We start from the raw sequence: 10,862 nt of genomic DNA on the forward strand, positions 1-10,862 counted from the left end.
ATAGATAGATTAATAGGAGATCCATGTTAAAGTATTCTAGATCTAAGTCCAATCAAGTAACCACCAATTCGTTAATGCTACATTTAGGATGCCCAAGATTCTCCCAAGCACTATCAACAATAGAAAACCCATGGGTGAAAATTACATAGCTACCTCTAGATTATTCATAGAATCAACAACATTTTTCACTGCTAGAAGATTAACTTAAGTCTTCCAGTAATTCTACTTATCAATACAACTTCATCTTATCATAAGAAAGGTCCAATACCTCCAAATTTGGTTCTTTTTGTGGATGATGTAAATCAAACTTCTCTCTCTCATCAATAAAAATCAACGTCTTAATTTTGAATAAGAACATCAAGTTTCTTTGTCAATATATCAATTGCTCTTGATTAACCGATCTATCACAAGATTAGATCATAAACAACTCTAATCCACCCCTAGTGGAATATTCATCAAAGTCAGTTGACAACCTCAAGTTCTTTCAAATAGAGGGTTGATATTAATTGAAGAAGTACAAGCTTCAGATTTAGGAGGAAATAGGTCTACACCAAAATATTCCAGATCCAAAATCAAAATCGATGATCTATTAATTCTAGTCTCAAGATGTTAATCATTTCCTTAGCATGACATAAAATTAGAGAACCTATGATAGTGCAGCGACATCCAAAAATTCAAAATCAAATCAAGTCTTTTGTTATTAAAACTTGCCGAATTAAAGGGATAATACTTCTGACCAACTTAGAAAAATAGTTCCGACCACTACGCTTTCACTGCGCACTCTGATTCAAACCATCAATTTTTTTTTTTTTTTTTGAATTCACTAATAACTTTTTTAATCAAAATACTACTTTGTATTTTGAACTAAGGAGATCCAAAATTTTAATTTCCAAGTAAAGCCCAAAAAGAACTTTTGATTTCGTCCTCTTACTTCCTCCGAGTACATCCATCTAGACTGATCCTCGAGTCAATTGATACGTTCAAAAACACCATATAGGCTAGTTACTATAATTCAAAATAAATTGAATCTTATTATTATTATTATTATTTATCAACTCAACTAGACGATTTCAGGTCAAACTCTTACAAGTAAAAACAACCAAAAGAATTTTTTTCAACGCTCCACCAAGATAGAACACCTTAAATCAATAGATATAAGTAAAATCAACTCGGTCATCTCTCCAAGAGTTTTCTTCATCGAGATCTTTGATATTTATCAAAAATCTTCCATCATAACCATATAAGCCTCTAAAATTCAAATTCTTCAGGCAAATCTAGATTTTATCAGCAACCACAACAATATTGACAAAAATTCTAGTTCAACTTATAAATCCAAACTTTGAATTGAAGTTTCATATACATCACGTAGTATCCGATAAAGATCTATTATTTGGATCCAAATATGACAATTAAAATTATTAATGATTATTCCAAGATAAATACTTTACAATTTCCAATAAATCAATTCTTCAATAAGAAAATAGACCTATTTGCAATATCACCCTGCACATTTTTCTTCTACATGCTAGTTTCATTCCTAATCCACATATAGGTTCAAACCTCAATGAATATTCCAATCAAGCACTGTAAAAGGTTTCATAGCCCAAATCTTAAACAACTTCATATAAATGGATCTTAATTTGCCTCTAAAAAAATTATCTTCAAAATTAAGCAATATCATAGTATACCTCCATATCAATTTTTGAGTTTACAAGTTCACTTAAATAATAAATAATCACAATGCATGATAATATTCCATGGCCAATCCTTTTGCACTTAATTTAGATCCAAATCTAACTAATTATAACTTGATTCATAGATTGCCCAACCTTCCATAATGTATCAAACCTCATAAGTAAATTCAATCATAATTTCCTAGTAACCTTCTCATACATAATCAATTACAAGGCTTAATAGAAAATCTTGAAAGTAGCTGACAATGCAATTGGCATAGATTCACGTCCAATGCCTTTAGTGTTTACCCACCTACACTCATCCTATGTCAGATTCTGTCTTAGATTTTATCCACTTATGCTCTGATACCATAAAAGTTGTCACGCCCCCGGCCCGAGATTGCGAGCCGGGGGTCCGCGCCAACCGCCGCACACCCGTAGGAAACTCTCCCTACGAGCATGCAAGGCATCTTAACCAAACATCTCAATTATATAAATCGAAAATAATTTAACTGAATAAATGTAATCTTATTCCATCGACTAACTCAAGTCATAAGGTCTCACAGTTCTAGATACGCAGCGGAACAATAATTTACCAACATGCAGAAACCTAGTTTTTAAAATAACAAAATCTTGCAATGTCCAGCAATCATAATAAATGTCCAAAATAACAGATCAATTTAAATAGGGTTTTTTGCATGGATACCCTTCTAAATATCGAATTTTGCGTGAATACCCTTTCAAAATTGATATTTGCATGTATATCCTCGTAAAACTCTGTTATTGTACAAATATCCCTAATAGAACAGTTATTTTAACGGCGTTAAAAAAATTATATTTATATTAATTAAAAATAAAATAAAAATTTAAAATGACCATATTATTCTTACTCTTCCCTCCCACCCTTCCTCCCCCTCCCCCCGGTGCCCGGCTTCAGCACACACCACCCCCCCTCCCTCGCGGGTGCCTTACCCTCCCACAGCTGCAAGCCCAGCGGCTCTGGTTCCCAGGGAGAAAGATGGAGGGCTTTGGGGTGGCTCCTCTATCAGCGAGGGCGCGGGAGATAGCCAAGGGTCGAGAAGAGCTCCTCAGGTTCCTGCGAGACCTCCTAGAGTCGGAGTACGAGCTCTCGCTCACCAACCTCGTCGAGAAAGGATCGGCTGCCGGCACTCAGCTGCGGAGGAGAAGAAGACTTCCCCAGGAGGAGAAACCAACCGAGCGTCATCAGCTGTTAAGGAGAGAGAAGCGGAGGAACAGCAGGGGCAGTTGCGGCAGCAGCAGCGATGGAGTGCTCTTGAATTTTTACGTGCCGAGTTCCCTGACCCGGAGCCAGCTACCGAGACACCAGAGGTATCAACAGTGTAATAGATCGAGAGAGAATCCTTCCACACTTGAACTCTACTCCCCTTAGGGCTTTTCCTCCTCATTGGCTGGCATTTCCCATCCCTTTAGAGAATAATAAGGCCATGGGAGCAAGCTAACAAGCTCCTAAGAAACCCATATCTCCTTCCTGTCTGCCTTGAAAACCCGCCATAAATTCACTTAAAAACGACGAATAGTACCACCACCTACACACACAAAAAAGAAGAGACTCTCTTACTTGTTATCACAAAGCAAACTCATTTCTCTGAGTTTTGCTGGATTTTAGGTGGCTTTGTGAAGCCTTTATCCTGATTTTGTTTCTCTTTTCCTGTTTCCATTACCACCAACTCAGTGCTGTTAAAGCCACCTACTTAGCATTATTTCTGGTCCTTAGACAAGCCACCTTCTTTCCAACTCAAACCAGCAGTCCTCTCTCTCTCTCTCTCTCTCTCTCTCTCTCTCTCTTCTGGGCCCAAGAGATTCTGAAGCAGAGCACAGCTGTGTGGAGCTCCTGTCTTCTTCTTCTTCTTCTGGCACAAGAAAAGCTGTGTGGAACGCCCGCGATCGGGATCCCGATACCCGGGGGGTGGGGGGGGGAAGTCGGGCACGGGGGGGGAGGGGAGGGGAGGGGAGGCCGGGCACGGGTGTGCTGAAGCCGGGCACCGGGGGGAGGGGGAGGGGGAGGATAATAACATCATTTTAAATTTTTATTTTATTTTTAATTAATATAAATATAACTTTTTTAACGCCGTTAGAATAACTATTCTGTTAGGGGTATTTGTACAATAACAGAGTTTTACAAGGGTATACATGCAAATATCAATTTTGAAAGGGTATTCACGCAAAATTCGATATTTAGAAGGGTATCCATGCAAAAAATCCATTTAAATAACCCAAATCTAAGATAACTTGTGCCACAATCCTTCTAGTCGCTCTCCCATTTTGGAATCCCCAATAGACTAGTTTGCGGAATCTGTAAAATAACAAGAAATTGTATAATGAGCTAAACAGCCTAATAAGTAATGAACACTCTAACTAGATAAATCAAGCAATAATATGTAGAAAATAAATATATATGCAGTTCCAAGGTACAAGTCAAATATTTCTTAAATTATTAAGATTCTTTTCACGGTTTCGAGATTCTTTCATATATTCAATTCATCTTGTCGATCCTGGACTATGACCACATGTTTTCTGTGGCAGGGTCATCAACACTGACTAATCTTCTTGCGGTGAGTCCTTCAAGATAGTCAATTGCCAACGTATCTGCCCTCATTGGCGGGGTCCTCAACAAAGCCAGGTCGAAGTTCAATTAGTTTTCTATTTCATATTTCAGTCATGAAAACATGCAGTGTCATCAAATATCGTTCATATCTTAATTTCTTTCAATTTATCAGATTCAACTCAACAGCCAGGAACTATAGCCATATGTTTCCTGTGGCAGGGTCATATCACCGACTATTCTTCTTGCGGTACCAATGTATTAGCCTCCATTGGCAGGGTCCTCAATATAGCCCGACTACAAGTCGGAATCTATTTCAAGTCATTATCTTTTCTTACATTATGTTCAGTGTTCCAAGCCGAAAAGTACAATGTCAAAGCAATTAAATACAATTCAAATATGAAGCAAATACGTTCAATCAGAACCATACAATATTCTAAAAATATACATATAATCCATGCATCAAATTCGAAATCACGAATAATTCGATTTGTAAAACAGATATTTAGTTTGCCGATAAATCTAGTAAAGAGGTTACATCACTTATCTTGCGAATTCGATTCACAATAAATCTAATTAATTCCGTAAATCCCTTATAGAACCTAATATCCAAAAATCATATTCTTCTTTTAAAATTCATCACAATATATGTATACAAAAACTTAAATTTAATATTCTTCCATGGCTGATCCTACAGAAGTGCCTAGCACCCCGAGTTCGGGTTCATACCCATAAACCACCCCCTCTCTTTATTCATTTTTTTCTTTTTCCTTCTTCTTTTCTTTTTCTTTTTTCCTTCTTTTCTTGTTCTTTTTTCTTCTTTTTCTTTTTTTTTTCTTTTCTTTCCTTTCCTTTTCTTTTTCTTTTCTTCTCTTCTTCTCCAGAAACTTCTCCCGACTTCTTTCTTCCTTCCCCTTCAGCGAAATAGGGGATCCGTGACCCCCCTGCCCCCTTCTTCTTCCCTCTCGGTCGAGCCCAAGGGCGGCCATGGTGGCCGGCTCTGACAGCGGCAGGAGGTGGCGGAGCAAGCCCGGCCACTCCCGGCGGCGGGCGGCGGCGGCGAACAAGGCCAGCGGCGGAGCACTCGGCCGACCGATTTTTTTGGACCCAAGTTTCCGGCGATTGGCCGGTTCCAAAACCTCAACACATCATGGCTAATCACCAAGAGAGGAGGAGAAGGCCTTACCTCAGCCCCGACGAAAGTCCGGCAGCTTTCTTCCTCTCCGGCGGTAAGGAAGAAGAAGACCCCTCGTACTGAAGAAGACCCAAAGCCCTCTCTCTCTCTTTCTCTCTCTCTCTCTCTCTTTCTCTCTCTCTCTCCCCGCCGGCAGCCCGAGGAGGAAGAACTCGGGCATGGCGGCTCTACCTCGAGTGGTCTCAAAGGGGAGGAGGAGAATGCCCTAAAACAGGGGATCCGGGCTTCTTCGGGATGGATCCCCTCCACCTCCTCACCGTGTGCCCTCACGTGCAACGCACGTGAGGCCGGAACTGGTGGCTGGGCCGGTCAAGTGGACCGGGCCCAGTTCGGTTCAAAGCTTGGATATCGTAGCCCTTGCATTTGTGAAAAACTTGTAATACTCATCCAAGCTTGTGATGCTAACAAACTAATATTGATATGCATACTTATAAAACGATCTTTTCCTCATTAATATAGGCTTATGTGACCCAAGATGACATTCTCAGGACAACTTTGACGGTGAGAGAAGCTGTATACTATTCTGCACAGCTCCAACTGCCAGACTCCATGTCTAAATCTGAGAAGGAGAGAGCAGAGACGACTATAAGGGAGATGGGCTTTTAAGATGCTACGGACACAAGGATTGGAGGGCAGGCATCTAATGGAATAAGTGGTGGCCAGAAGAGGAGGGTTAGCATTTGCATAGAGATTTTAACACGGCCAAAGCTTCTCTTCTTGGATGAACCCACAAGTGGACTAGACAGTGCTGCATCATATCACGTTGTGAATTGCATCATCGACCTATCTCGACATCATGGAAGGACTATTATCGCTTCGATCCATCAGCCTAGCAGTGAAGTTTTTGAGCTTTTTGATAACTTGTGCCTTTTATCTTCTGGCAAAATAGTTTATTTTGGACCTGCTTCTTTAACTAATGAGGTGATCATGAGTTTCATAATGGCCATAACTTTTTTTTTTGGAATAAAAGCACAAATTGTTCTAATTGATCAATATCTCGACTTTAATCTATCTATCTATCTATCCTCTATTGATATCATAGAATATATAACTACTGGGTAGTTCATTGCCATGTCTCTATCAAAGAGTGATTCAAATTTCAAATTATTCTGTTTTCATAATAAAAATTATTCAATACTTCAAGCTTTTATATTTTGTCAGTTATTTTTCAAGCTCATTTTTGGAAGCAGGCTGTTAATCTAAGAACTATCCACTTTTTTGATCTGAACCAGTAACTGTTATTATAACCAACCATCTATGGACCATTAAAACAGACAAGATCAAGATCTTATATAGTAATCATACGACAGGCAGGTGTAATTAATTTCAAATTTAGGAAAAATTTATGTCATTAATGATCAAATAGTCAATTTGAGTTTACCTTTTCTTCCATGACATTGTCGCATGTCTGCTGAATCTATTTCATATGCACCCTACATGAGGAATTTCTGCGTCTTCTTTATATACTTTAAAAATTGAAAACTTGCTTTTGAAAAATTTAGTCTAATTGAAAACTTGCATTCTCCTAAAGATATGACACTGAATGAATAAAGGTTAGAAAATGTTGGAAGTGCAATCAAACCTTTGACTTCTAATGATTCAGTATTCTATTTTCTCTTGCAGCTTTTTGGTCAAAATGGATTTCCATGCCCATCCATGAGAAACCCCTCTGATCACTTCCTCAGAACTATCAACAAAGACTTTGATGAGGTTAGACAGTTCCTTGTGCACTTCTGTATCAAGTTCTTGAAGAAACTTGAATATACAAAAGAAAAGTGCTTAAGGTTTTTTTTCTTCTCTCCCAATTAGGAGATTGTAAAAGGCTGTAGTAGCCAATCAAAAACCACTGCTGAAACCATTGATATCCTCATAAGATCATACAAGCTATCCAATATCCACCAAGAAGTTGAGAGGCGAGTAGCTGAGATGCGCAGATTGGTATGTCAATTACATGAATCTTCCTTGACCATGATTCTATTATTCATAGCATTACTGCTGCAGAAGGGAATGCAAAGATTTAATCACAAGATCAATTATCACAAAGAGGTTTCCTTTTGCAGGAAGGAGATGCCGTGAAGAAGGGAAGTCAAGCTAGTTTCACTACTCAGTGCATTGTCCTCACCAAAAGATCATTTAAAAACATGTACAGAGATCTAGGATACTACTGGCTGCGACTCGTAATTTATGCTATATTGTGTCTATGCATTGGCACCATGTTTTATGACATTGGACATAGCTATGGATCAATTCAGGTGAAATGCCTAACTCTGAAGGATACTTGTTACAACCTTTGTTTTCTAGGATATTTTTTTCAAGAGCCTTAACAGGCTACCCTAATTTCAATTTTATGGAGTAGCTAAATGGTCAAACTGTAGACCTTCAAGTAACGACCATGTTTTATGACTGGCTCCCAACCTGCCATCACTTGGTCCGAGTTAAGGCCAAAGACAATTTGAGCCTAAGAGGTGCCTATGGTAATACTAGAGATCCGCAGTTATATAAGAGAAATCCTGTTTATTCATCATATAAGCCCATACAGCCATAGACATGTAAAAAATCCAAATGGCATAGAAGAAGGCAATGGTAATTGATGAATGTGTCGTAATTCAACTTTAGGCACAGAAAATAAAGCCAGAAAGGTCGATTTAATACTCAACCTTGAACCAGATATATTTCAATATTGAATTTAGAACAACATGGTATTTGTTGATAGTTCAGTGATCTTTATTGGAAAAACGTGTAACCAAGGAACTGATGTGTAGATTTAAACTTCCCAGGCTTGGGGTTCGGTGCTTCTGTTCGTATTATCATTCCTAACTTTTATGGCAATTGGTGGTTTTCCTTCCTTTACAGAAGAGATGAAGGTTAGTGGCATTCTTAATGTTCATTATTTGCAAATTTCAGAAGTCCTATTTATCCATGAATTCAAACTATGCTTGGTAATATAAGCTCCTGTAATATTGCTTCTGCTCTCGCCACGATCAGCATGTTTCACAGATCGATAGAAGTATGTATTCAAACTAAAACACCAATATGGCATTTAGAATCCCAGCTTCAATTCTACAAGTTCCACTCGATCAGTATTTTACATATCAATTTCAACAAAACTCTTTCATGTAGACCTGTTCTGGATATATGTAATTTGGCAAGCCATCACATTGGTTGTTCTAAGCGAGCAACTTCATGTGTTTGGTTTGTAGCTTGACAAATATTTTGTAATTGGATTTACCAAAACCTACTTAATTACAGTAATTTATCCTATAGAAATTGGCCATTGGACAAGTTTTGCAAGATGGAGGCTACAACGACAATTTTTGGGCTAATCATAAAGGTGTTCTTTTTGCGAGTAATGGCCAGCCAAACATTACATACAACCAAGTAATCACATAAAACAGCTGCCATAAATGCAATTACTATGACATGTAATTTCAGCTACGTGAAAACTCTAGTCACTGGTAATCAAAGGAGTTCATGGTTGTAAAATAATTTTTTAATTGTTCATAGATTATTTCATAAATGTGTTATGAAGTTGTCACTAACATGTCAACTTTTTTTTTTGATCCAAAGATCTTTCAAAGAGAGAGACTAAATGGGCATTATGGTGTCACTGCATTCATGATAAGTAACATGCTTTCTTCCGCACCATATATAGCTCGTCTCTGTAATCCCGGCAGCCATAGCTTACTACCTTATTGGCCTCCAAAGCAGAGTTGATCACTTCATTTTCTTTGCTATGGTGTTGTATGCATCGATGTTGCTTGTTGAGGGCATGATGGTGATCGACGCTAGCATTGTGCCCAATTACCTTATGGGCATCATCACCGGTGCCGGAATTCAAGCAACGATGATACTATCGGCCAGCTTTTTCCGATTGCCGAATGATCTTCCGAAGCCAGTGTGGCGATACCCAATGTACCACATAACCTTCCATAAGTATGCCAACCAAGCTTACTACAAGAATGAGTTCATTGGACTTTCCTTTCCCAACATCCAAGCTGGGGGTGCAGCCACTATTACTGGGGAGGAAATTGTGAGGGATTTTTGGCAGATGGAGGTGGGCTACTCTAAGTGGGTTGATCTTGCCATACTGTTTGGTATGGTTATTCTATATAGGGTCTTGTTTTTGGTCATTGTGAAGGCTAGTGAAAAGGTGAAGCCCATGGTTAGGGCTGGTCTAAACAGGCGACCCAAACACGTCATAGGGCCGCCCTCAACACTTCTAGCTGATGTAATTTCATAAAAAGTTTTTTTTTCTCTTTTTTCTTCATTTTACTAGGTATAATCAATGTATTTGGTCCATGTAATTCTGATGTTTTATTTAAAAGTGGGACCATCTGATTGATCATTGTTTTTCGAGTAATATCCAGGATTTTGACGTAGACCTCCTCAAGGATAAGTAGGTAAAGGAGAAGTGCTAACCAATTGAGCTAACAATTGTTTGTGTTTGATGGAGTGTTCTGATGTCGTAGATAGAGAGTTGATAGATGTAGTTCCATTTAATCCTTATTTATTTGTTTTCTTTGTACCTTGGCTATTTGAGTAAATGTTAGAATTCGACCGGGGCGATTCAAATAAACTAATGCTGCAAGAAGAGATCGTCCATATTAATATATAAAATCGAGAGTTCAATGTCAGCATCTCCATGATTCCAAAGCATACAACATTGCCTACTTCCCTAGCTACATGTATCCATGTTTTCCACTACAATCCATTGTCCATACTTCTCAAGCTTCATGCATCACATATGGCGCCATACTCTAGTCTAGATAACAAAAAAAAAATGCAGGAGAGAGGGGGGATCTAGAGTCCAGCATGGAGTCAAAGTTGCTGGAATAGAGAAGCTAATGTATAATAGCCTATTGCATTGTTGCTTTAAACTAAATTTTGCTTACTATTAAGTCTAATGTATATTGTTGATCTTTTTCTTTATTAATTTAATCTTTTGAGGTCAATTGGTTAATATAATTCGAAACTCAAATTTGCTAGAGGTCTGACTGTTGTAGTCACCTACTCTCTTTTCGCCTCTTTCCGTTGAACACAATTTAATGGGGCGGGCATCAAAAGAAGAAAGTATGGAGTAGATTTTCTATTCTACCATGTTTTTCCCGGTGTCTATTTTAAAGAAGAAACCCAAAAATTAGGGACTCCTCCTACAAACAAAGTTTGTCAGTCCTGTGGTTAAAAAAATCAGAAAAAGAAAGGAAATCTCACATAAACGGCATCCTCTTTCTTTCTTGTTTCCAAAATATAGTTTTTATTGATATATATTACATGGCCAGATGATACACACTAAACAAATTAGTTATCTAGCAAGCCAACACACACCTCTAGGTAAAAACCAAAACACAGTTTTTAGAATATAGTGTTTACCAAATATACACTACATGGCCAAGTGATACATACTTAGCAA

The 10,862-nt window shown here is 38.3% G+C and overlaps 1 pseudogene; it reads left to right on the forward strand.

Moving 5' to 3' along the window:
- The first annotated feature begins 2,691 nt into the window (after positions 1 to 2,691).
- LOC120107180 lies at positions 2,692 to 9,799 on the forward strand (annotated as a pseudogene).
- The last annotated feature ends 1,063 nt before the right edge of the window (positions 9,800 to 10,862 follow it).

This window comes from Phoenix dactylifera, unplaced genomic scaffold, assembly GCF_009389715.1.
Source record: "Phoenix dactylifera cultivar Barhee BC4 unplaced genomic scaffold, palm_55x_up_171113_PBpolish2nd_filt_p 000787F, whole genome shotgun sequence".
NCBI lineage: Eukaryota > Viridiplantae > Streptophyta > Magnoliopsida > Arecales > Arecaceae > Phoenix > Phoenix dactylifera.